The following is a 27,298-nucleotide window of genomic DNA, read 5'->3' as shown; positions in this document are numbered from 1 at the left end:
CTTTCCAAGGCTATGCACTTAATTTTGGCATTGATTTGGTATGAATGTATGTTCTTTTCAGTCTGTATTTGCCCTGTTTAGCCAAGTTCATCTTACGAAAATGGTTTTAAATTCATTATGGATTTGAATAAGACCAGAGTAACTGAATTGTCATTGTGAAAGTCAGGTTACCTTGTGGGAAGTACTTCCTGATTGATCTTTCCAAAGGGTATATTTTAAAATTTGGTTATTTGGTTGCTTTCTGTTGTGTTTTGTACTTGTTTTAGGTACTATGTGGTCTGGCATTGTGTACAGTCCCACCAGGCTTTGTCATTCTAGATGTCATGAGTAGCTTTTCCTTTTTGTTCCTTTTCCCCATGCCCACAGGTTTTTACTCTTCTCTCACCAGGATCATGGTTTGACTAATTAGATTCTTAAATCTGTGCCTTTACCGTAGCCTCATGGAACATGCACGCTAGGGGTTCAGGTGGGGAATGAGATGTCCCTGCAAAATAGAAGTTTTTGCCTTCACAAATGACTCATTTCTCCTCCCATTCTCAAGTCCTGTCCATGCTGGGACACAGCATAGTGACAGAGATCCTAAAATCACAGCAGTGACTAGATGGGAAAGACAAGTATAACTTGCAAATGCTTTCTAGTTCTTTTGTCATCAGTCTACATTTTCCTAACGCCTGCTGTCCCCTAAATGTAATCCTTTATCATGGAAATATAGGAGAGTAGTATTAATAAAACAGTAGAACTAGAAATTATTCCGACTCAGAGAACTTTTAGAGCTCAACTAAAATAAATAATTTGGTTTTAAGTTTGTTATGGATATGGGTTTTTTATATAAATATAAATGTTAATAGTTTTTGTAACTTAAGTAATTTTAAAACTAACAGTGCTAAAGCCTTACCTGATGTTATCAAGGTTTTGAGTTTTGTAGTGGAATATTGGTGATGGGGCTATAGGGAGGGTTCAGTTCTTCTCCAGGTTCTTTCATAGACTTCAGGCCTTATAGTTTGTGGTTATGGCAGTACCCCTTGGGAAAAATCTGAGAAATAAGACCACCTTCATAGTCTTAAGATGTGTAGCATTTGTCTATTCATTTCAACCCAGTGCACTGCAGTTTTGAATGTACTGCATAGAAGTTGCCACCTATTTTTAAAAGGACCCCATTTTTATTGGAGAAAGAACAAATTTGTGGACACGGTAATTATCGAAGAAACAAGACGATCTGGCATAAGAGGCTGTTACAGGAATTAAACTCAGAATTACTTGTAGTGAGGGGTGCTGTTCTTGGTCTGTGTGGTGTCTACACTGAACTAGTCAGCATAGTCTGAAGCCATGATAGTCTCAGGTGTGTCAGGGTGCGAGAAGACTACAGAGATGCAAGAAGTGTTTTTGGTGTCTGGTCGAACACTTTACATCATGCCCTTTCTGTGGTGCTCACAAGCCTGACTGCGAAGAACACTGCAGTCATCTGCCTATCATCCCTCCTCAGCCAGATGGGAGCAGTGGTGCAGGTGGGCAGGTGTGTGGTGCACATAGGGCAGATGATCTGCAGTGAGATCCCGTCTGGTCCTCCTCCTGCTATCTTCATAGCTCACAGCTGCCCCCATGCTGGGCAAGCGGGGAGGTGTGTGAATCCTGAGGGTGTACCTGTCTGACATGGTAGCTCTGCGTAGTTGAAAGGGGTGTTTGAAATAGTAATTGCCAGCCTTCCATGTGATAACTTTTGGCAAGCACACAGGTCTCAGCCAGCCACTCTACAGGAGGCTTGGAGTAAGGAGTGACCCTCTAATGAGGACAAAGTGAGTGTCAGAACCACTCGGAGGTACTTCTAAATTGTAGCTGACAACTGCTTATTCCTCCCCACATCCTGTGAAATGTGCACTCCCCCTGAGAACCACTCATACAACTCCAGGTTCTCATGAGGGGAAAAGAGCAAAACTAAAATAATGTCTTTGTGAATAGGGTATCAAACCCTACTTGGATATTTCAAGATTCAGAACTTCTTTCTTTCATAGTTCATGGTCATTGTTTCATAGTGTAGGTTACTCGAATTAGAGGAATACTCTCCTTATACACCTTAAAATTACTTTAAAATGTTTGCGTTTTTTTTAAATCAGTTTTTTTTTTTAATCAATCTTTATTGTTCATATTATTACAAAGGTTCCTCATTTCTTCCCCCCTCCACCAGGTTCCCACCCCACCCTCTGCCCCCTCCCCATCCCCCATTGTCCTCATCCATAGGTGCACAGTTTATGTTCAGTCTCTTCCACCCTCCCTTTCCCCGATAGTAAATCCCTTTTCAGATTGTAAATCTGTTACTTAGCATTTTCTCATATCAATAATACCTCCACATGCCCAATGATACACTTCACACAAAAGACATTTCCAAATAGGTCAACCAGCCTCATCCAGGCCCCACCCAAGGCACTCACAGATCAACACCCCAGTGCTATACTAACTCAACACATCCAGATCTAAGCCTTCATCACTTGATTCAGCAGACCCTCAAGTTCCCGCAAAAGTTTCCAGCCATGTCTGAGAGGCAGCCGTGGGCAGGGACAGGCGAGGAGCGAGCTGTTTCGGGCCTGGCTGCTCCAGGCCTGGCCTCTGTTGCTCTGGTTCGTTCCACAACCAGCTGCTCCGGGTCTGGTCACTGCCGCTCCCGACCTAGTTGCTCTGGACCTGGCTGTTGCTGCTACAGGCCTGGCCGCACCTGACCCGGCTGCTCTGGGCCCGGTTGCTCCGGTCCCGGCCGCTCTGGGCCTGGCCGCTCCCAGCCTGTCAGCCGCTGCTCCGTGCCTGGCTGGACCAGACCCGGCTGCTCCGGGCCTGGCCGCTCCCAGCCCGGCAGCTGCTGCTCCGGGCCTGGCCACTCCCAGCCTGGCAGCTGCTGCTCCTGGCCTGGCCGCACCCGACCCGGCTGCTCCGGGCCTGGCCACTCCCAGCCTGGCAGCTGCTGCTCCGGGCCTGGCCGCTCCCAGCCTGGCAGCCACTTCTCCGGGCCTGGCCACTCCCAGCCTGGCAGCCACTGCTCCGGGCCTGGCCACACCAGACCCGGCTGCTTCCGGGCCTGGCTGCTCCCAGCCTGGCAGCCTCTGCTCCGAGCCTGGCCGTAAATCAGTTTTTAATATTATTACTTAAAATGTACAATGATTCCAGGAAAAACATAAATAAAAATAAATGACATTTGCGCGATAAGATTTTAGTCTTCTTCTACCAAAGGGTTTCTGACCCATTTTTGTTGACAGCATGTCATTCTTCATGCTGCACTTTTACAGATTCACGGGGAATCTTGGAAGTTGTGTGGGCTCATGTATTTATGGGAACTTCAACTACACTGACCAGTTCTGAGTGTCAGACTCCCTCCCAGCATGCTCCCACCTCATCCTCTCCATGCGGTGGCTGCTTTTGGACCATGCTGGGAAGTATTTTCACCTGGGAGTCAGCCTATGATAACTGTCTTCTTTTCATTAGGAGTATCTTCCTATATAATAAAAGGCTAATATGCAAATCGAATGGCAGAACAATTGGTCGCTATGATGCACACTGACAACCAGGGGGCAGACGCTAAATGCAGGGAGCTGCCCCCTAGTGGTCATTACGTTCCCATAGGGAGCACTGCTCAGCCAGAAGCCAGGCTCATGGCTGGCGAGTGCAGCGGCAGTGGTAGTGGCAGGAACCTCTCCTGCCACCGAGGCAATGCTAAGGACCCCTTGGGGGATGTTCACCTGCCAGCTTAGGCCCGCTCTTTCGGGGTCCCAGACTGCAAGAGGGCACAGGCCAGGCTGAGGGACTCTCCCCCCCCACCCCCCATGCACAAATGTTGTATATCAGGCCTCAAGTCTATATATATATAAAAGCCTAAACAACTGGCCGACCATTTGATTGGCTGGTAGCTATGACATGCACTGACCACCAGGGGGGACAGATGCACATCCAGAACTAGAGAGGAGAGAGTTTGATTCCAAGGTACCGTATTTTCCGGCGTATAAGACGACTTTTGAAACGAAAAAAAGTTAACCGAAAATCAGGGGCAAAAGACCAAATTTGCACAAAAATTACCTGCAGATCTTGACGGCAAAGTAAGTCTTTCATTGAAGTGGAGGGTAGTCTTATACAGCGAATATAGGCCTAAACCTATGTTTTAACTGTAAAATTAGGGGGTCGTCTTATACACAGGAAAATATGGGTACATCACCCAAGAACCGCCCTCTCACAATCTGGCACTCCCTCGGGGGATGTTGGAAAACCAGTCTGGGCCCAGTCCCTGCAGGCCAGGCCGAGGGACCCCACCAATGCACGAATCCATGCACCAGGCTTCTAGTAGTACGTAGGAGTGTGAACCTGTCTTACTAGTGAGCCATGGAAGCAATATTAGAATAGATATGACTGCTATTTTGTAAGCATTCAGCCTCCCAAAGAATGTGTCTGTTTTACCTTGGCACTATACTTTCTATGCCAAGTCCTTCCACTTTTTCATAAGCATTGCCAAAATTTCTTTGCATTTAATCTAATATTTATTTATTTATTTTAAATTTTTTAATTATGTTTTATTGCTTTTTTATAGAGGAAGGGAGAGGGATATAGAGTTAGAAACATTGGTGAGAAAAAAACATGGATCAACTGCCTTAATCTCGTATTTAAATTCACATTGAATAACCTATTAGTTATTCAGATAGACCAGTAATCACCACCCAGCTTAAAGAACTATCAGCTCATGGACGGACAACTTAGTTTATCTATACGTTGCCTACTTCTTCCCCATCAGATTATTTTTAAGGCTTTTTTTTCATTTTATTCATAAATATTTCAAAATGTATCTCTAAAAGTAAGGACTCCTTTTTGTAACCATAATTATAATCCTATACAATAAAAGGCTAATATGCAATTGTCCCCTTGACTGGCCAACTGCCCACAGCACCTCCCCCCATCTGGCCCCTCTCCTGTTTGCCCCCCAATCTGATTGGGAGTGGAACCAGCTGGCCAACTTCCCTTGTCCCCTCCCCCTGGCTGGCAGGGCCCCACCCATGCACAAATTCATACACTGGGCCTTTAGTATTATTATAATACCACAAAATTGAATATTAATTCTTTATGAGTATTTAATATTCAGTGTTCAAATGTCCCTAGTTGAGTGAAAGTCTGGAGTTAATGTATGTGTTTTTATAGGTTGCTTAAATCAGAATTCAGATGAAATCTGTACTCTCAATAAATAGCTGTTACGACTCTCAAATCTCTTTCTCTCCAGTTTATTTGTTAAAGAAACTAAGTTTTTATCTTGTAGAGTTTCTAACAGCCTGAATTTTGGTGATTAAATCCCCATGGTAGTATCAACATGTTTCTCTCTTATGCTTCTTGTAACTTGGTAGAGGATTAATCTGATTCAAGTTTTATTTATTTATTTATTTATTAATATATTTTATTGATTTTTTACAGAGAGGAAGAGAGGGATAGAGAGTTAGAAACATCGATGAGAGAGAAACATCAACCAGCTGCCTCTTGCACACCCCCTACTGGGGATGTGCCCGCAACCAAGGTACATGCCCTTGACCGGAATCGAACCCGGGACCTTTCAGTCGGCAGACCGATGCTCTATCCACTGAGCCAAACCGGTTTTGGCTCAAGTTTTATTTTTATTTTTTACTTTTGTAAGAATACTAGAGGCCCAGTGCATGAAATTCATGCTCTGGGGGGGGGGGGGGGGGTCCCCTCAGCCTGGTCTGCACTGTCTTACAGTCTGCAATCAGGGAGACCTTGGGGGATGTCCAACTGACAGCTCCTGCCATCACCACTGCACTTACCAGCCATGAGCTCGGCTTCTGGTTGAGCAGTGCTCCCCCTGTAGGAGCGCACTGACCACCAGGGGGTAACTCCTGCATTGAGAGTTTGCCACCTGGTGGTCAATGAGCATCATAGCGACCGGACATTCTGCTGTTTGGTCAATTTGCATATTAGCCTTTTATTATATAGAAGAAACACAGAAAATAGTTGGTTGTTCCTTTTGGATATTCATCCTCAACTATTTAAAACTGCAAAATAGTTACAGCTAATTCTGTCATTCTTTCATTTAGTAGCTAGGAAGAGAGAAATGTTCTCAATACTCTTTTAATAATCCTGAGATGTGATTTGCCCAGGAAGAAAAGGATAACTCTTACATTCTTTCTTTTTATTTACCAGTTCTTAAAGTGAAGAGATTGTTACCTGGCATCCTCCAAAGTTGATCAGTGAGGTTTTTTGTGGAGTTTTCCTTTTGGAGCAGGAGTACATATTATTTTGAATTTATGGGATTAAACAAATTGAATATCTTTTAATCAGTTGTACTCATTATTGATAATCAAATTGTCTTCATCTTTTAGCCTCTTCAGATTTGCTCTTCAGTCTTTCTGACACAACCTCAGTAGTCCTCAATAGTTCCTTGATTTCTGGCCGGACAAAATGTACCAGGTTCACCTTGTATGTCTCCTGCTCCTGATCTGGAATCAGCCATTTCTGCAAGAAGCCCTACTTCCGTTAAGTGGGAAATGACATTTAGAAACCTCAGTCAAAGTACTTGCTATTGGGTTGGTCTTTATTTCTAGGCATTTTCATGGACAGAACTCAGAAATAATTGCACATATATATTTATTTAACATGTAAAATATATCATGAGTGCATGCTAACATTTCTAATTAAAATTCAGTACACAAAGTTTCGGTTTCACCTTTTGATCTTTCATATCCTTTTTTCCATACTGAAAATCTTGGTTGTTAGTAATACAGCACAGTAATTCATTTGCTTTGTCCCCAGTACATACCAAATAGTCTCAGAATTACAGTTCTGATACTACCAGGGACCATACGATAACTAAAATTAGTTTTAAGATTTTTGCAGTTACAAGTACTTTTTGGGTGTTTATGGTATATCCAACTAGAGATATATAGTAAAATTACTGTGTTTTCAAATACTTAAAATAATTCTCTGTGTGATCATGACACTATTTCAGTATACACCTTGATTCATTTGTTTCATTTCACTTATTTAGTGATTGCCTTCAAAATGCTTTTTGTCTTATAACTATGTAAAATATAGAGGTCCAGTGCGCGAAATTCAACTGGCTGGCGTCAGGGCCTCTGGCTACCCGCTGGGGCTTTCCTTCCCTTGCTTCCAGCTGCCAGCTGCCAGCCAGAGCCTTCCTTCGTTCCACCCACTGTTAATCAGCACACGTCATAGTGAGCAGTTGAACTCCTGGTCTCCCGGTTGAATTCCTGAGGGGAAACTTTGCATATTAGCCTTTTATATAGAGAGATCTACATGGTCTCTAAATCAAATTTACAAAAAAACAAAACAAAACAAAAAACAACAACAACAACTATGTTTAGAGAAATCAAGCTTATATTTCTGTCCCCTCTACTCCTGTAACGAATCTCTTTTTCCCTTTAGTTTTTTGGGTTGTCTTTCTGTTCTTAAAAATGGGAAGTAATATAATTTATATTTTGTATCCTCCCAACATTGGTAGGATACTATATGCTGTAGATACTTTCTTCACCTTGCTTTTTTGTACTCAACACTTATCCTAGTGCTAGTTATATGGAAAGGTATTATTGATTCCTTTTATAGCTGCATGGTATTCATTAGTGTATATATATTGTAGTTTATTCAACCAGTTATATATTGATGATCCATTTGGGTTGTTTTCAGTCTTCTGGTATTAGAAATTGTGCTGTTGCCTTGTGCATAAGACTTTTTATTTTTGCTAATATGTTTTTGTAATCTTGAGAAGAGGGTTACATAATGAAAGGGTAAATGCATAGATAATTTTACTAGATATTTCCAAATTCATCTCCATAAGGATTGCACCATTTTACAATTCTTGTTGACAATGTATGTGGCACATATTGTCAAACCTCTGGATTTTTTGCCAGTTTAATAGGTGAAAAATGGTATCTCCATGAATTTTTTAACTGCATTTCTCTTATGAGAGAAATTGAGCATCTTTTCATATGTTTAAGGGCGATTTACATTTCTTTTTTCCTTTTAAATAGCTCTTCTAATGAGTCTTGTAGATGAATAGAGAATATGCAGTTAGTAAGACTTGGGGGAGCAGTAAGCACTTCACACTGATATTAGACTGTGCTATTTAGCATTACATGGGTCTCATTTCCCTTCTTAGGTGTCCTACTTCCTCTAGAAAACATAATCTCTCATAAGTTCCTCTCCGTTCTTATCCTTGGCTCTACCTCTGCCTGAGAGATAGCAACTAAAGCTGGAGCTCTAGGCTCAAAATTCAGGGCTGTTTAACCCTTTCATCCAACAAGAAGCCGTTTCCACCACCAGAGTGAGGCCATTAGGTGTTAGCTCTGTGTCTGCCAGCATGCATCCATGAAGACCAACAGCTTTTATGTTCTAGGTTCTTGTTAGTAATCGAGTAGGGCAACAACATAGGCAGCCTAAGTGCTGAAGCTTTGGGAACAGTCACTGCTGCCACCATGGAACTGCGCTGTCTGAACAGGAACCGGAACCCATATTCATCAGCCACTGTGCTACCTGCAGCACACCAGAGCAGACAGAAATGTTTTCTTCCTCCTCCCAGTCTCACACCAGTTTCTTCCATTGGCAGAACTTACTAAAAACCAAGCTGGCAAGCTTGGGAACTTGTTTTCAGAGCTTTAGCCTCCAAGAGCAAGGGAGGGAATGGAGCTGGAAGCCGACAGACAGAGAACTGGTTGTGAAAGGGCTCCAGACATCAGGAGACATGCCATCTGATTCAAAGGAGCGGGAGGAGCACGGTGGCCAGGCATGGAAATGTGTGGAGCTGAGAACAGCCGACATAGGCACAAGCAGAGTACAAAGAAAAGCTAAATATTTAGTTGGGTTGTGAAGGAACCCAACTTTGTGAAGAATGGTAAACAATCCAGAAGAATTGGCCTTGAAGAATTCAGTAAACAATCCAGAGCATTACACGGTGCTAATTTACATAGCAACAAAATGGCACCACTGGGTCCCTTGGGGAAAGCTGAAGGCAGAAAACAAATAGGTGTTCTGTAATTGCTACTGTCATCTAAAAATATTTTAAATTGTTTAGAATTCTGTAAAGTTCCTGGGAAAGTAAGCAGAGTTGGAAATCTTTGCTGTGAAGGGCTTTCGAAATTTGTTGAGTTGGGGATATGACTTTTGTGCTTTGCAGCTGTGTTTAAAACTGCTCCTCTGGAGCAGAAACAAGAGATTGAGCCTGTGGGAGTTCACCAGAGGTGGAAGGGTTAGAATGTGGCAAAGGCGGGAGCTTGCTGGAGTAGCAGAGCGGCCCTGAAGACCTCCTTGCAGGCAGTTTCTTAAAATGGCACTATTGAGGCTGGACTGGTCCAGACCAAGAGGCTGTACTTTCCAACCTGTTTCTCTAACCAGATATTCAGGCTGGTTCTAATTGTCAGTGAAGCTTAACTTCTTTATCTACTGTAAATTACTTGGCATTAAGGAGACATTCATTAAGAGGCTGCCAACTGTATTTTAGGCACTGGGAATAGAAAAACACACAGGTAGCTTCTGCCTTGGAGAATCGTATGAGCTAATGGGAGAGAAAGACACTTAAACAGAAGGTGACAACATAGCAAAATAAACCATCTACTGGGAGATGCTATAGGAACACTGGAACAGGGGCACCTAAGCTGAGTTGGGGATGTTATCATGATAGGGTTATGAGTGGGCCAGTCCATAAACAGAGGAAGAAAGTGAGGGTCAGGAGAAAATCATACAAAATGGTGCAAAGACATACTTACCTCTGACTCACTCCAAAGCCAGTGCCCCTTCCAGTGGACCGTCTGGTGGGGGTTGAAGTAGGAATTATAGTTATTCATAATCTCTCATTCTTCCTCTGGAGAAAATTAAGCATTATTTTCTCATACGATTTTAAGAGTGTTACAAAACTGTAGGTAAGTAAATATCCCACAATAATGCATACAGAATATATTTGTTTGCCTGCTACCCTGAGGAACTCATGATCTCAAATGAAAATGGGATGCAGTTCCTACATGGGGGAGAGGTAGAGGATGAATAGACAGTGATTTCCCATAGTCATTTAGGATTCTTGGTTTAATGTAGCCCCTTGTGTGTGTTTAAGTTTCATTATCCTTTATACCTGTTTTTTGTTTTTATTTGTTGGAGAATGAAGATTACCTGAAAGGTTTTATTGCTCTTATTTTACAGAATTTAATTATATATTTTATAGGATTAAATGTTTTAGGCTCTATTTACATTTCCCCTTTGTCTAGCAGGGATGTAGCAGGATGTGTGTGTCCAGGTAAATGTAAATGTAGACAATTTTTTTTCAGTTACAGTTGCCATTTATTGTTATTTTATACTTGATGCCCGATGCATGAAATTCGTGCAAGAGTAGGTCTTCCTTCCCCTGGCTGCTGGTACTGGCTTCCCTCACAGCCCAGCTTTGTTCAGAAGGACAGAAGGATGTCCAGTCGAATTAGCATATTATGCTTTTATTATTATAGATTAGTATCAGGTATACACTAAAGTGGTTAGATATTTATATAATTTAAGAAGTCTAATACCCACCTAACCATAAATAGTTATTACGATATTATTGACTCTATTCCCTATGCTGTACTCTACAACACCTGACTGTTTTGTAACTGCCAATTTGCACTTCCGAATCCCTTCACCTTTTCCACCCAGCCCCCCAACCCCTCTCCCATGTGGCAACTATCATTTGTTCCCTGTAGCTGAATCTGTTTCTGTTTTGTTTGTTTATTTTGTTTATAGATTCCACATATAAGTGAAAATATATGGTATTTCTCTTTCTCTGACTTATTTCACTTAGTATAACACATTCTATATATATAGCATATATTCACATATATCTTTTTCAGTCAACAGTGTTTTTAATTATATATACGGAGTATTCTCGTGCCTTTTTACATTGGTGCAGTAGTCCATTGACTCGAGGTGCTATAATTTACTTAACCCTTTGACTGACATGTAGGTGTTTCCAGTCTTCTACAATAACATTTCTGTGATGACCCTTTTGTAAAGAGTGAGGTTCCAATAAAGCCTAATACAAAACAAAAAATACCCATTGTAAGTCCCAGGGACGCTATATAATTTACAAAGCACAGTGCAAAATGAAAGTGTGGGACCTCCTTGTTCAAGAACAGGTAACAGTGCAGTTAAAAGTGAAGCTCTGGCCGGTGTGGTGCAGGTGGTTGGAGAATCGTTCCATACACCAGAAGGTGGTGTATTCAATCACCAGTTGGAACATGAGCAGATGTTTCTCTCCCCTCCTCCTTTCCTCCTTCCCTCCCTTCTTTTCTCTCTCTAAAATTAGATGTTGTTATTTTTTAAATACTTAAAAAAGCTTTTTTCTTGATGTTGCAGTCTTTTCAATTTGGCATGGTGTTTTGTTTAATTTCCTTCTAAGTAAAGAGGGGGAAAAAAGAAACATTTAAATTATTAGCAACTATTTTATCATTCATCTTAATATTGTGCAGTAGAAGTTTTAAATGCAAATATGGAGCATTTATCTTATATGCAGAATCACCAAATTACAAAATTCACATTTGGTGGCTCATATATGTGTGTATAAGTTATTACAAAACAATGGAAATTCTGCACAAAACTAAATAGTTGGATATGGGTTTGTTTGTTTGTATTTATTTATTTATTTATTCAATTTTATTGAATTTTGTTGGGGTGACACTGACTAACTATATTGTACAGGTTTCAGGTGTACAATTCTATGACACATCATCTGTATACTATATTACGGTATGTGTTCACCATCCCATGTAAAGTCTCAGTTCATCACCATTTATCCTCCCTTACCCTCCTCCATTGCCCCCCACCTTCCTATCCCAGCAATCATCACACTGTTGTCCATCTCCATGAGTTTGTTGTTGTCTTTTTTTTTTTTTCTCAATCCCTCCATGGTCTGTCCCCAGTAAACCTCTCCCCCCAGCTGTCAGCCTACTCTCTATGAGTCTATCTCTAAAACTAATTATTTTGCCCTGCCTGGTGTGGCTCAGTTGGTTGGCATGACAACCTATACACCAAAAGGTCATAGGTTCAATTCCCGGTTAAGGCACATACTCAAGTTGTGGATTCAGTCCCTGATCAGGGCACATACAAGATTCAACCAGTGAATGCATAAATAAGTGGAAAAACAAATCAATGTTTCTATTCGTCCTGCCTGCCCTCCCGTCCCTCAATATGAATAAATACATAAAAGAATTTTAAGACAGGACATTAAGTGTGGGTGTCTTCTGCAGGTAGGGCCTGTCTGAAAGCACAGACTGTGTGCTATTGAAGCTGGTCCCGATTACCACTTCTATTTCACACTGGTCTGGAAGCCCTGACTGGGGAAGCAGGAAGGAGGAAGGAAGGGAAAAGCAAGGATGGAGAAAGGGAAGAACAAGAAATAATTATGATACATTTTGAGGAAAAGGGATAAAATATCATTATTTGCAGATGAATGCACTGGAGAATTATTATTAGTAGTAAAAACTCTAAGGACTGTAGCCAGATGCAATAATATATCCAAAAATCAATGATTTTCTCAAATACCCACAATAACCAGTTAGAAAGTATAATGGGGAGTGGGATGGATTCATTCATCACAGTAATAAACACTAAAATACCTAGTAACTATCCATGAACTGTACTTCTCCTTTATACCTAGACCATCCCTGTTCATATTACCAAAGGTCATCCATCCCTGAACCACCTTTGGCCATTAGAGATGGGATAAGTGTCCAAAGTGGGAGACAGAGGAATGATGTGAGCTCATCAATGGTGTAGATATAAAGTTAGAATGCCAAGAAGGTCAGCTAGAATTTTTTTAACACCCCCCCCCCACATACAATAATATCTACTTGGGAATAAAGTTAATAAATCCACAGGTTCTAATGTAAAGAAATCATAAATCTTTAAGAAACAATGAGTAATGGAAAGGTATTCCTGGATGAGAAAATTTAATATAGAAAATGTGTTGGTTCTTCCCATCTTAATCTACCAATTTAATGTAGGACTTACTCAGAAACCCAGTTGTGCTTTAAAAAAATAAAACAACTTTGACTAAGTTATTTAAGAAGTTTTCCAAGAGAATGAATAAATAGAAATCCAACTCCCCCCAAAACAGAAAGCAAAATTAATTAAATGAGAGGTCCACTAACATCATGTATTAAAGTTAGTACTACATACTAGAGTAGTATGGCATTAATGCAGGGATAAACTGGTAAATAAAGTAAGCAAACATCCAAACTCTGAAATATATCCCAGGATATGTAAAGATATAGCACAGGATAAAGATGACATTTCACGTCAGCTGCTAACTGAAGGGTAATATTGCAAATGGTGCTAATATATCGAAAACACCTAACAAAATTATTTCCTTACACTATAAACCAAAATAGCTTCCTGTTAAGAGTTATATTTTACAATGTTATTTCAAAAGAATTGTAGAGAACTATTAATAAGTATTCATCTAACCTCAAGGTGAGGGACTCCTTCCTCAGCATAAAGGCAAAGGCAGTAACCATAAACAGAACTCAAAGGTGTTTGACAAACTGGGAAAAATAATTACAACATACATGACAATGAAGTATTCACTTTAATAAATGTGCAGTACTATCAAATACTTAAGAAAAAATATGAATTTCCAGTTAGATATGTGTACAAAATGCAATTTATTTAAAAAGAAAGAAAAAGAAACAGAATAGTCAATAAACTTGAAAGAGTTTGGCCTCACTAATAGTCAAAGAAATGCAGATTGAAACAAGACACTGTTTCTTTGGCCTGTCTTATTGGTAAATATTTTTTATTAAAAATGTTTTATTTACATAATAACAATTTCTCACAAAGAAAACAATGCAGAAATACATACACTGAAATAAAATATTTCAGTTTCAACTTGCACTAGCCTAGTTATTACTAAAATTGAGTATCTATTATGTTTCTTGACCATTTTTACTATTTCCTGAAGTACTTCTTAATTTTGGTCAACTTTTTTTCTCGATTGTGTTTTTATTATTAATTTGTAGATTATAGATATTCATTCTTTGCTTTTGTATACACTGCAAATTCTTCACCCATACTGTTAGTTACTTTTTCATTTTGTTTATGTTTGGCTGTACAGAAGCTTTTTATTTTGACTTAGTTATACCTGACAGTCATGTCTTGCTTCTGGATTTTGTGACTTTCTTAAAAACTCCCTCCCCTGGTCAAAATATAAAAATATGGTCCTCTATAATAGTTGTCAGTGTTAATTATTATTTTGTTATTGTTGTATATCTATTTTTAGCAATTAGCTCTTTAACCCATTGAAATTTTATTCTGTGTTTGGTCTGAAGTAGGAGTTTGGCTTTTATTTCTAAAAAATGTGACCGATTATTTTGAAATTCTTTATTGATATTTTATGTTTTTTTCTCATTGATTAAAAATCATAAATATCATGGATCTGTATATCTATTCTAGATTGTGTCACACCATTTAAGTAACTACAGCTTTATCTATTTTGCTGTGTAGTACTACAAATCCATACTCACAGTTATTTTTTTTTCTAAATTTTTTAGGCTATTCTTTCATATTTTCTTTTCCAGCGAACTTGAAAATCAGCTGTCAAGTTTCATTTTAAAATCCTGTTGGCAAAGATGTTTTAAATGAAAATGCTTAGTATGGGTGAGGCTGTCACTGAAAGGCAGTGTCATTTACTGGTGAAATATGTGTGATGAAAGTTTTCTGGAAGGTGATTTGGAAATATGTATTAAGAGTCATAAAAATATTCCTTGATCTACTACATCTGCCTTAATAATTTATCTTAAAAATATTCAAGAAGAGCGTTTCTTCTAACACAGTGCTATTTATGATAACCAAAAAAGGAGGACTACAAATGTCCAACAATACCCACATAATGAAATGAATAATGGCACATTTGCATATCACATTTCTGTATAGTCATTTATAACAGGGAAATGCCCATAATATAATGTAAACAGAAGTAGGATACCATCTTTACAGCCAGATTGATGCCAATATTTTAAAATTAAAGATAATATATATTTTTTATAGGTGCAGGTATTAATTTGCTATGGCTGCCATAAAAAAAAAAAAAAAGATACCTCCCGCCACACACACACAGGTGGGGAGGCTTAAACAACAGACATTTACTTTCTTTCAGTTCTAGAGTTGAAAGTCCAAGATCAAGGTGTCATCAGGTTTGGTTTCTCCTGAGCCTTCTCCTTGGCATGCAAATGGCCACGTTCTCCTGTCCCATAGGGCTTTTTCTTCCTGGGCTCCATCCCTGAAGTCTCTTCCTCTTAGAAGACACTAGTCATACTGGTTTAGGGCCCCTTCCTGATGACCTCATTTAATCTGAATGACCTCTTTAAAGGTCCCATCTCCACATACAGTCATATCCTAAGGTACTGGGAATTACTGCTTGAACATAGGAACTTGGTGGGGACAGATTTCAGTCCAAAACAGTACATTAAAAAGATTATAAGGAAGGACATCAGAATCTTCACAGAGGTTTTCTGGTTGGGTAAGATTATAGGTAATATTAATTATTTTATTGTATTTTCTGAATTTATATATTTTTTTCACTGAATATGTATTACTTTTATAATCAGAAAAAATGTTTTAGTTTTCAAATAAAGCTGTCACCACATTGCCTGTCTTAAGTGAAGGACAAGGCAGAGTAGGCAGGGCCAGCACTAGTGCCCTCCATGCACCTTAGCTCCTCACATGCTCCCACATGTAGCCCCTAGATTAAGAAATGTCCTGTTTCTGAGTTAGGTAGGGGAATTTCTTTCTAAAGTATAGTGTTTTACCTGATGATTCTATTGAGTAAGCCAAGAGTTCTTGAGAATCTATTTGTAAGAGGTCAGACAAAAGAGAGTATATACTGTATGTTCCATTTATGAATAACTAGAGCCCCTTGGGCTGGCCTGGGGGGATAGGGCCAAAACTGGCTCCCCGACATCCCCTGAGGTGTCACAGATTGTGAGAGGGTGGTTCTCCGTGATGCACCCCAGAATCGGGCTCCCTCTCTGATTCCAGGTGTATCACCCAAGAACCACAGTTACCAAATTACTGCAGCTCTGCATCTCTGCGTTGAGCATCTGCCCCCTGGTGGTCATTGCATGTCATAGCTACTGGCCCATTGGCTGGTCACTTAGGCTTTTACATACAGGCAGTCCTTGGGTTACATCAGACTTGACTTACTTTGTTTTGTGGTTACATCGCCATCTCCCATTTATTTATTAAAAAAAAAATGTTCCATCATTTTGACGTATATATTGTACATATGTGCTTTATATTTTTTATTATTTACCACAAGAGAAGATCAAGAATTATTATCTTTCTTTTAAATTTTTTTTTACTGTTTCACTTCATTACTGCTGTGTATGTGCTCCATGTGAGTGACGTAGGTGCTTATGTAGGTAGGTTCTGACTTATTGCGAAAATCGCATTACATCATACCATAGGAATGGATCTCTGACATAACCCAAGGAGCTACTGTCTATAGATTCTGGATCATGCAATCCAATAGTGACAAGAAGCAGACCCCTAGTTCTCTGAGGCTGCAGGAGGCATACAAAAGGTCTTGAGAAAACATTTGAGGGCAGAGGAGAGGTTTATCTTGATTATGCTAATAGTTTCATGGGTGTGGGATATGCTTAATTCATGGGATTGTACATTTTAAATACATGCTAATTATTTTGTCAATTTATCTCAAGAAATAGGTTTTAAAAGGGCAAGAGAGACTGGAAGGAAAGATCTCAGTAGCCTTTTAAGCATTATAGTATTACTTAATGTATCTTTCCATGCATAAGACACTATATTTTTCTTAAATTGTTAGACTGAAAATTGAGAGGCATCTTATACACTGAAGTTAGCTGAGGAGGGGGCCGTGTGGGTGTGTGGCTGCTTATACCTTGTCAAACAGGCTTTTTCCTTATTGTTACTGACATCAGCTGCTGCCGTAATTGGAGAGTATGCAGATGTAACAGGGATCAGAGCTTTCTGAGCCCATAAATATGTATGTCAAAAACTAAAAGGATAAATACCAGTAAGCAATTGTCTTACTCTGTAAAATTAAAACTGAATGTAATCAGCTATGCAAAAGAGCATGGAAATAGAGCTGCAGAGGGACATATTAGACCTCCTCACTCTGAGTGTTTGATCAGACAGTGGAGAAAACAGGAAGAACAACTCCTTAAGATGCCAAAAAAGAAGAAGGCCTGAAGAGGAAAAACTAGCAAAATGGGCAAACTTGGAGCAGAGGCTTCAGACTTGGATTATGGAGCAGCACCAGAGTGGCTTCTGTGTGTTAACCAAGCTTATTCTATGTCAGGCAAGAATGATTGCAAGTGAAATAAACATTGTTGATTTTACAGGAAAGGCAAAATGGTGCTTCAGTGTCATGAGGAGAGAAGGTTTGGCCATGAGAACATGAACAAAGTTAGCTCAGAAAATGTCACCAGTTTATGAGGATAAAATCCAACAGTTTCACTCTTATGTCATACAACTTCAGAAAAAATATGATCTTGAACCAAGTCAGATTGCAAATATAGATGAGATGCCTCTCAGTTTTGATGTGCTTTCCAACAGAACTGTTGATGTGAAAGGAACCAAAACAGTAGCAATCAAAACAAGTGTCCTTGAAAAGACACACTATCTGCTGTGCTTTCACGCTGTGCAGATGGTCCTAACCTCTTCTACACTTATTTTTAAGAGGAAAACATATCCTAAAGAGACCATGCCACCTGGCATTATTGTGCAAGTTCAAGAGAAGAGATGGATGAATGAAGACATTATGGCCATTTGGTTTGCAAAGGTTTGGTCCAGAAGATCTGGGGGGCTCTTAAAGAAGCCAGTTCTACTTGTCTTTGATCAGTTCCAAACACATTCTATATAATAAAAGGCTAATATGCAGATTGACCAAATGGCAGAACAACTGGTTGCTGTGATGCACACTTACCACCAGGGGCAGACACTCAATGCAAGAGCTGCCTCTGGTGGTCAGTGTACTTTCATAGGGGGAGCACCACTCAGCCAGAAGCCGGCTCATGGCTGGGAGCACAGCAGTGATGGAGGGAGCCTCTTCCACCTCCAAGGCAGTGCTAAGGGTGACTTAGTGATGGCTTAGGCCTGCTCCCCCGGGCCTAAAAAATGAGCAGACCTAAGCCATCAGTCGGACATCCCCTGGGGGCTCCCAGACTGTGAAAGGGCATAGGCTGGACTGAGGGACCCCCCTCCCAAGTGTATGAATTTTGTGCATGGGCCTCTAGTTTAACAGAAAAGACAAAAAGGGTTGCATCAGATTTACAAACACACCTAGCAGTTATTCCTGGTGGACTTACAGGTCAGCTACAGCCACTAGATGTTTCAATCAACAAGCCATTAAAAGTCCTGATGAGAGAAGATTAGAGCAGATAGATGCAAAAAGCAAGTGAAAAATAAAAACAAATAACCATTACCAGGTTCTGCAATTAGATCCTAAACTTATGGTATGGCATCAAACAAGAGGTGATTGATTGTGAAGTCCTTCAAGAAATGTGGAATTGGCAATGCCATGGACATAGACAGAACTGAGGATGATCTCACATACATAGACAGTGACTCAAGACAGTAGTGATACAATAAAAGTTGAAGAAATTGCTATGTCTGGAACTAACGGTGATGAAGGGAGCAGTGATATAACAGAGGCTGAATAAAGTGATATACTGCATAATATCATAGCACTGGTATGTAAACATTACCTGCAGTAATTACTAAAAAATGTGTTCTGTTTTATGTTTAAAATACTGACTTCTTTATTTTGGGTTGGAAAAGTAGGGGGTGGTGTCTTATACATGGAGACATCTTATACACAGAAAAATATGGTATTTGTTAAAATAGTAATGTGAGAGCTGTGCATCTGTGAATCAGATAAAAGCTTAGCACTTAGACATGGCTGGAACAGACTGCTGCGTAAGGTATTTGGGGAGGGTCCTCTGAACCTGACACCCTTTTCTGCCTCATTATTCAGTGTAACAGGCTTGGGTGTGTCACAGATTTGAGTAAAATTAAGTGATCATATGATAGTGGGTTCCTGGTAGGTGAACAAGTCTAAGAAGCAGCAATCTTTTTTAATTTATTGGCTCATTAATATTATAACGATGGGTATGTTTCTTTTATAGCTGCATTCAATACTTATCTTTTTAAAGACAGGAATCAGTACAGTGCTGTGCAAGAGAGAAATGTACTTAGAAATCACAGCATTACCTGTGGTAAAATTATCATAAAAACTACCTAGTATTCAAGCAGGGGGTTACTTCAATTCTGCGCACATAATGACAGGAAATGGTCGTTGGCGAAGTTGTTTTCCATGAAGCTGTGATGAAATCAACTAAAATGGTAATAAAGTGGAATGTAAAAGTGAGGGACTCAAGTGAGATGTAAAAGTGCAGAAGGTGTTAGACTGTTTGAATTAGAACCTGCAGGAAATAATTCTGTAAAATATTACATATGAATTGACTGAATTCTCAGTTCAGAACTGACAGTTCAGAGCTGTGCAGGCAGGTCTCATGGCTGTGGGAGGTGGAACCCCCCGTCCGATGGGCAGCTCCCATTGTGCTAATGGCCAGAGAAGCTGGCCAACAGAGAAATGGTCTTTGTTGGCAAATGATAATGAAAGAAAGGGCCTGGAGCCCCATTTCCTGCCTTCTTGCTCAAAACCAAGGACCCAGTCACCCAGGAGCTTGATCATGCTTTATTCCAATGACCCTTTGATGAAATAACAGTAGATGTCTGTTATAAAAAATTGGAAGCACACCTCAGTAAAACCTCAGTGAGCTGTGGAAGCTCCCTAAAGTATATATCATGAGATATTTTTATATCATAGAAATAACTTTCACACTGATACCATATTTCAAATGTCAGATCTATTTTCCTCATGCCACCACTGCTGCTACCACCTGCACTGTTGTCATGCTTGTCTGCTCAGCAGTGTCCCTGCATCCTCCTCAGTCCCTCTCGTTGTTCTGCACACTCCTGTCGGAACACTCCTTTGCTCAGAATTACACAGAGCCTTTTTGTTGCTCCGAGAATAAAGTTCAAAATCTTCACCATGGCCATCAAGATCCTGCATAATCTGGCCAGCATACTTGCTTCATCTTGTGCCAATCCCCATCTGACTTCCTACATTCAAGCCTCTTCCCATTGCCAGAATGCACATGTGCTCTCTGACCAGAGGGCCTTTGCACTGCCATTCTGTCTGGAATGCTCCTTACCCTGTCCTCATTCTTACTCTCGCCTCATCACACCCCGCTTCCTTTATCTAGGTAACCTCCTATTAATCTTCTGTATTTCAGCTTAAATGTCACTCCTTAAGAAAAGTTTGCCGAACCTTTACACCAAATTTAGTTAAAGTTTCTTTGTATGGTGCTAATAGATCTGGGGATTTTCCTTTAACACACTTAGTTTCTTTTTTTAAAGTCTTTATTGTTGAAATTATTACATATGTCTCCTGTTCTTTCCCCATTGACCCTTTCCCAGACCTTCACAACACTATTGTCTATGTCCATGGGTTATGCATACTAGGTATATGCATACAAGATCTTTAGTTAATCTCTTCCCTCTTACCACTCACCCTGCCTTCCCTTTGAGATTCGACAGTCTGTTTCATGCTTCTATGTCTCTGGATCTATTTTGTCCACCAGTTTATTTTGTTCATTAGATTCCACATGCGAGCGAAGCATTTAGTTTCATTTGTAACCAACTTATACATTAATTCGCATGGTGTCTGCTTTGTTTACTGCTGTATTCCAAGTACGTGTAATCCTATAGTCAGTAAATGTTTACTGGATGGATGGATGGATGGATGGATGGATGGATGGATGGATGGATGGATGGGTGGATGGGTGGGTGGATGGGTGGATGGATGGATGGATGGGTGGAATGATGTGTTGCATTCTGAGGACCAGAAGGTAAACTCAGATTCTAATTCCCACTCTACTGCTGATTTGCTGTGTAATACATAAGATACAATATCTCTGAGTTCAGATTTCTCAACTATGAAATGAAAAAACTAACATAATGATCTGAGGCAGTGGTTGGCATTAGTCAACAGAGCCAAATGTCAGCAGTACAAAGATTGAAATTTCTTTTGAGAACCAAATTTTTTAAACTTAAACTTCTAATGCCACTTCTTCAAAATACTCACCCAGGCCATGGTCTTTTGTGGAAGAGCCACACTCAAGGGACCAAAGAGCCGCATGTGGCTCGTGAGCCGCAATTTGCCGACCACGGATCTGAAGTGTTTTGTTGGCTTTTAAACAAGTATCCCTTGGGTGTAAATAACTGTGTTAATCATATATCTCAGGTCATAATAAATTATCCTCAATAGCCCACGAAAGTCCTTCTTTTTTATTTGTATTTTCATTTCTCTGAACCCCACTTCTATTGTCCTTGCCTTATGACACCATCTCTAGTATATTTGATTATATTCTTAATATGAACATATATTTGTAAAATCTACAATGTTGGATGTTTGTATATGTGTTTTAATTTTCAAATGTTTTTATGCTATAAATCTTATTCCTTTTCATACTTTTCTCATCCAATATTATGCTTTTTAAGATCTATACATCATTGCTTCTCAGTGTTGCTTAGCATTCCATCACATAATTACAAATTTATTATTAGCAAAGTTATATAGTTCCTACTATTTGACAGTGTTCTATATGTTTTACATAAAATCTTCTAACCCTCCCAACAATCTTGTAAAGTAGACACTGTTGTTGTTCTGATCTATCTTATTCATTCATTCCCTGGTGATGAAACTTCGGTTGCCTCCAGCTTTCTGCTCCAAAAAACAGTAAGACAATGAGTTTCCTTGTATCTGTCTCCTTGCTACCTATGTGAAAATTTCTCTGGGACTTATTCAAAAGTGTGATACTTTAGTCCTGGAATGCACACAACTTGAATTTTGCTTCACACTTCCAGATTGCATTCCTGGACGGCTGTGCCGGTGCACACTCCCACCACCGGAGTGCACAGGAGCCCTTGCCCACACTTCTACTCTTTCATCTTGGCCATAAAGTAGTATCTCAGTGTGTCCATTTCCATTTCTCTGATGCTTAGGGCATTCTCCACTGCTGCTCCCGCCACCCTAATTAGTGCAGGCCACCACCATCTCCTCACCGCTGCCAAAGCCTGCCTCCGCATGGGTGTCCCTGCATCCACTCTGGTCCTTCTCATTGTTCTCCACACTCCAGCCAGAGCAATCGCACGGAAACCCTCCTTTATTCTGAGTTACACAGGGGCTTTTTATCCCTTTAATCCACTGAAATGATACATGATCTGATGGTAACCCATACTAGCATTCCCAGGACAACTGCTATTGGACATTATGTATTTTCTAAATAATTACAGTTTGATTGGTTAATATTTATTTTGTAATTTTTATACCTGCTTTCTTAAAGAAAATGGGCCATAAGTTTCTTTTTTTGACCCATCTCTGAGTCATTTTACAACCAAAGTTACATTGAAATGACTTGAGCAGCTTTCCCTCTTCTTCTGTTTTCTGGATCACTGTAATAAGACACAAATGATCTATTCCTCAACTTAGTGTTTCTCAAGGTTTCTTCCTAAGTAAATTTGATGACTTGATGAGCTACTGTGAGTTTCTTACCTTTGCTTCACTGGCTGTGTGGTTTAGCCAAGCCGATTCACATGCATTCAGGGCCTGCTGATGTCAGAGGGGGTCACCAACTACAGGCACAACGGAATTTTCCAATCTGAGCCCACTGAGCACTTTAGACAGGAGTCCCATGGTCAGCTGGTAGCTATTTCCATCCATTCATTTGTTTTACTAAATTTTAGCCACATAAATTTTGGTATATAAATTGTGTCTAATAGATTGTAAAGGGGCTATCCGGCCTCACTCCCATCGAGCTGATTTCCTGGACTCTCCTTCCCCATAGTAATATACTGCTTGTTTTTACTCCTGCTTGCTCCCTTCTTCCCACTGCACTCTTCTCCTTCCTGCCTGTAGGATTTTTATGACTCTAGAAGAGAATTGGGTTCATTGAGCCTAAAGACAGAGATTGCCCAAAGGGGTGGTTTGGGCAAGATTGAAGTAGTGGGTAATAGAGGGAGAGGATTTGGCAGAGTCACCCAGAGGCTTTTATAAAAGAAATTACGCTGGTGCTTAGTTTCCTGATGGAGAGATTCTGGGATAGACACAGGGTGTTAGGCAACACACACTCATTCTTGTCAGTTTAATAAACTGCTTTGATGAGCTTTGCATCATGATTCTCAAATCTCACCGTCAGAACTAAAATGAAATCAGAACATGTGACATTGCTATTCAGACATCTCCCATTCTTAGTACATATCAGTTTCAACTATAATAGTAATTTTCATATCATGTTGTTTTTATTTCTCATTTGGCTGAGGACAGAGTGCACACAGAGAAGATAGTTTGTCAGCTAGTGACCGCCTGGCACACATAGTCCATGTAATGGCAGTTAAGCTGCAATCCAGAGTCTGACAAACAAGCTCTAAAATTTTTAAAGCTAGGATTTCTTGTGGTAGATTGGTTATAATAATTTTATGTTTCAGTATTTTACATATGTGACATTTTGTATGATAAACAATTAACCGCCTGCTTTTGACATTTGAAAGTTAATGTGAAGAGGGTTATAAAGCAGATACTGTAAACATCACCTCCCATAGCGAGGTGGTAAATGGCTGTCGGCCCTGGAAGGGTAAGACCTAATTATTCCTCACAGTGCACTCTGTACCTTTTTACTGCTAGTTTGGGTTTCATTGTCTTTGATAAACAAGATAATTGATATAAATGATTGCTATCCTGTAAAATGGTCCCCCAGTTGCAGATTTTCATGCTGGAGTATAATTTTCCTTATGGCACATTACTGTTCATCTTTAAATAGGTACGGTGGTTAATCTGCCTTCCACAGAAGACATTAGGTGAGTTGCTCCTTATTGGAGCTGACAAAAACATAGGGTGTAACCAGGACACAGGAAGAAATGACTAATGGCCACATTAATGAGCAACAGCATGTGGATTTTTAAGGGAGTTTTAGAGTTGGGAATACAAGAAAACTGCCTTGGAAATAACAGGAGGTGCAGTCCTCCGGAAGAGGACAAAGAGTGCATGCTGAGAGGCACGTCTGGCTGCTCTCAGCTCTCCACCCTCCATCCCCAGCCCCAGCTCTTACCACCTAGAATGCTGATATTGCTGCACTCACTGACTTACAGGCTGACCATCTTAAACAAGGAAGTCCTATTGTGCTTTATTCCCTTTCCTTAGTGGAAAAGGACTAAAGCTTTGCAAAGCCACCATTTTGTTCCATAAATGAGCACTTAGTGTTCTGGATCCTCTGTTGGAAGGCTCTCTTTGGAAAATGTCAAGGGCCAGGCAAGCACAAGAGGCGGGTGAGTTTGTACCCATTGGGAAGCCGGGTTAAGATCATTGGCAGTCTGCTTTGAAGAACCCATTTCTCTTCATGCATAAAATATAAAGTACAACAAGGAAGAAGGAATGAAAAAGAAAGTGGGTGAGGCTTAGGAGAGACCTTTACATAGCGTATTCGTGGCTTCTCTTGGGGGGGATATTGTGCAACTAATTGCTAAGAGTGGTGGTTTAAAAGTAATAATTAATAATCATTTCTTTGTCTATGGCTTTCTAATATTTAATTTTAAAAACTAAACTCATGGCAAGGAAAACCATGGTAAATGAGGTTTTTCCCAGGACAGTTCTCTTTGGCAGTGTTATTGCACAGCTTTCAAAGATGCAGCCTGCGAAGGGCTGTGTGCTGTCCAGTCTAATGTCATCTCCTCACCGGAGGGACGGCTGCCTCCCTCCCCGCTCCCTCTCTTGAAAGGTTAGCCTTTCTTCAGAATAGTACAGGTTTTTCCAGCAACATCTGTCAAGTTGGCAACAAGCACACCCTCAGGAAATTATGGGCATTTGAAGACCATCTAAATATTGTAAGGAGCCCTTTTTCCAATCTCTCCCTGCACCCCCTCCTGCCTTCCCCTAAGAAGAGTGGGGCAGCCACATAGCATTTACCACTGTCACTCTCCCTGATAAATTATAAGCTCATTTGTGTCTCTGATTTTTTTAATGTGTCTTGGTTTCCTACTGATGGCTTATAAAGCCTCTAAGCAGTGACTGTCCTGGAAGGCAGGCTGTGGACAGACAGACCTCTTTGTTTAATGAAAGGAGACCTGTAGTCACATACTGTTAGCACAAAGAGGCTTCTTCAGTCTAATGACTCGGATCATCTTGGTCTGATTCAGGAGGTCAGGAATTGCTGTCCCCAGCAAATATCGACCAGGAGGAACTGCTTTCGTGGTGATTCTGAAGCTGCCAGCTGCATATTACAGTAGCAGGTGCTAATAGTTATTTTTTCAGGTCAGGAGAATTGTTATTGGTTCTTCTTTCCCTTACCCCCTATCCTTTTACAACTATAAGGTGGCTCATGGGAATAGAAGACTCCCTGCTTGCATAATGCCTAGGTTCCTGAAACACTCGTCCCCCTGCATCTTCCACACGGTGAAAAACCTGGCTCTTCGGGGCTGGGAAGTACCAAGTCTGGGTCTTGCCTTTGAAAATCTCAAGATTCTTTTAAGATATCATCTAATTCAGTGTTTCCCAAAGTGTAGTGCGCGTACTCTCAGGGGTATGGGAAGAGTTTGGTGGGGGTATGCGTTGCAGCAGAGTTTGGTGGGGATATGCACTGCACCGTGCTTAGCTGCGCCTAATTCTACGTTCTCATGAGTACGAGGGGTACTCAGCGTTACGAAAATTATAGAAGGGGTACACATATGTCAAAAGTTTGGGAAACACTGAATTCTAATTTATTCTGTCAGTATTCGTAGGAATATATAGAGAAGAAGGGGCTATTCTCTTTAGTGGTAAAGAAACTGAGTCACAGGGGGTTTAAACATCCACCTCGGGACTGCCTAGAAATCTGTTCACAGAACTGAGGTCCATTCTTTGGGTGTCTGCCTCCCAATCTGTTGCTTATCCAGCGGATGTTAGAGCTGAAGGCAGGCAGGAGAGCAGCCCTTTCCCCTCTCAGAGTTAAAGTTTCAGACATGATGCAGAGGGCGCTAGACCTCAGAAATAAAATGCTTCCTAACAGGCAGATTTAAAATGTTTGTAATCAAGCCCCATTTAAAAATACCCATTTTTCATTTCCCAAAGCACTGTGTTAAACCATTAGAAGAATTAATTTAAAATAGTAGCAAAAAACTTTTTAAAAATTAACTTTTATTGTATTTTAGACAACACTTTTTAAAAATATATATATATTTTTTATTGATTTTGTACAGAGAGGAAGGGAGAGAGATAGAGAGTTAGAAACATTGATGAGAGAGAGTCATCGATCAGCCACCTCTTGCACACCCCCCTACTGGGGATATGCCCGCAACCAAGGTACATGCCCTTGACCGGAATCGAACCCGGGACCCTTCAGTCCCCAAGCCAACGCTCTATCCATTGAGCCAAACAGGTTTTGGCATAGACAACACTTTTTGAAAATATATTTTTATTGATTTGAGAGAGAGATTGAAAGGGAGAGGGAGAGAGAAACATCAATTAGCAGCCTCCTACATGCCCCCTACTCGGGATCAAGCCTGCAACCCCCGGTATGTGCCCTGATGGAATCAAACCAATCAAGCCAGCAACCTCTTGGTACAAGGGACAATGTCCTATCAACTGAGAAGGCTAGACAAGACTTTCTTCGTCACATGCTATAAATCTACTAGAAAACAGCATGATTCTATTTCCTCCATGTGGGTTAACTGGCCTCCAGAAGGTAATATAAACTGGTTCTGCTGAGGTGTTTTTTTTTCTTCCTGTTAACGGCTTTACTTAGAGGCAAGAATAGAGTTGTTCTAGGTCACGTGGAAGACCCTGCTGTCAGTCTTTGGAGTGGGGAGCCGGATTTCCCCAGGGACCCCACTTCTCCCTGTAGAGAGGTATCACCTCAGTGTCACCTAGGGGATTGCTCAGTCTTTCCTCAGCCCTGGGCTGGTCCCTCAGGCTAACCCTGGAAGAAAGCCCGGGAGGCAAGCTTTTCCCTCCAGCATCCTGTGTGGTTTGATTACCAAGTGTCAGTTCTGAGAGCCCAGTATTCAGATGTTGAGACTCACCCATTTGTTTCTGCTAACTTCTAGTCTTGCTCCCTTGAGAGCCTCAGAGATTCTTTCCTTCCCCCACACCTCAATCCAGGATGCTTTGTGGGGACTGAGACGTGAGAATTCTGCGTCATCTCTAGCCTTTTTCTCGTTGCCTCCAAAAGCT

General features: G+C 40.5%; 1 protein-coding gene across 2 annotated transcripts in view; it reads left to right on the top strand.

The window, feature by feature from the left end:
- Positions 1 to 27,298, top strand: part of BTBD9 (BTB domain containing 9) — a 411,421-nt gene that overhangs the window by 257,132 nt on the left and 126,991 nt on the right. The window lies entirely within an intron of this gene.

The sequence above is a fragment of the Pipistrellus hanaki genome (assembly GCF_964339955.1).
Source record: "Pipistrellus hanaki genome assembly, chromosome: 7".
Taxonomy (NCBI): Eukaryota; Metazoa; Chordata; class Mammalia; order Chiroptera; family Vespertilionidae; genus Pipistrellus; species Pipistrellus hanaki.
Note: the sequence above shows the minus strand (reverse complement) of the source record. Positions and strands in the feature narration are given on the sequence as shown.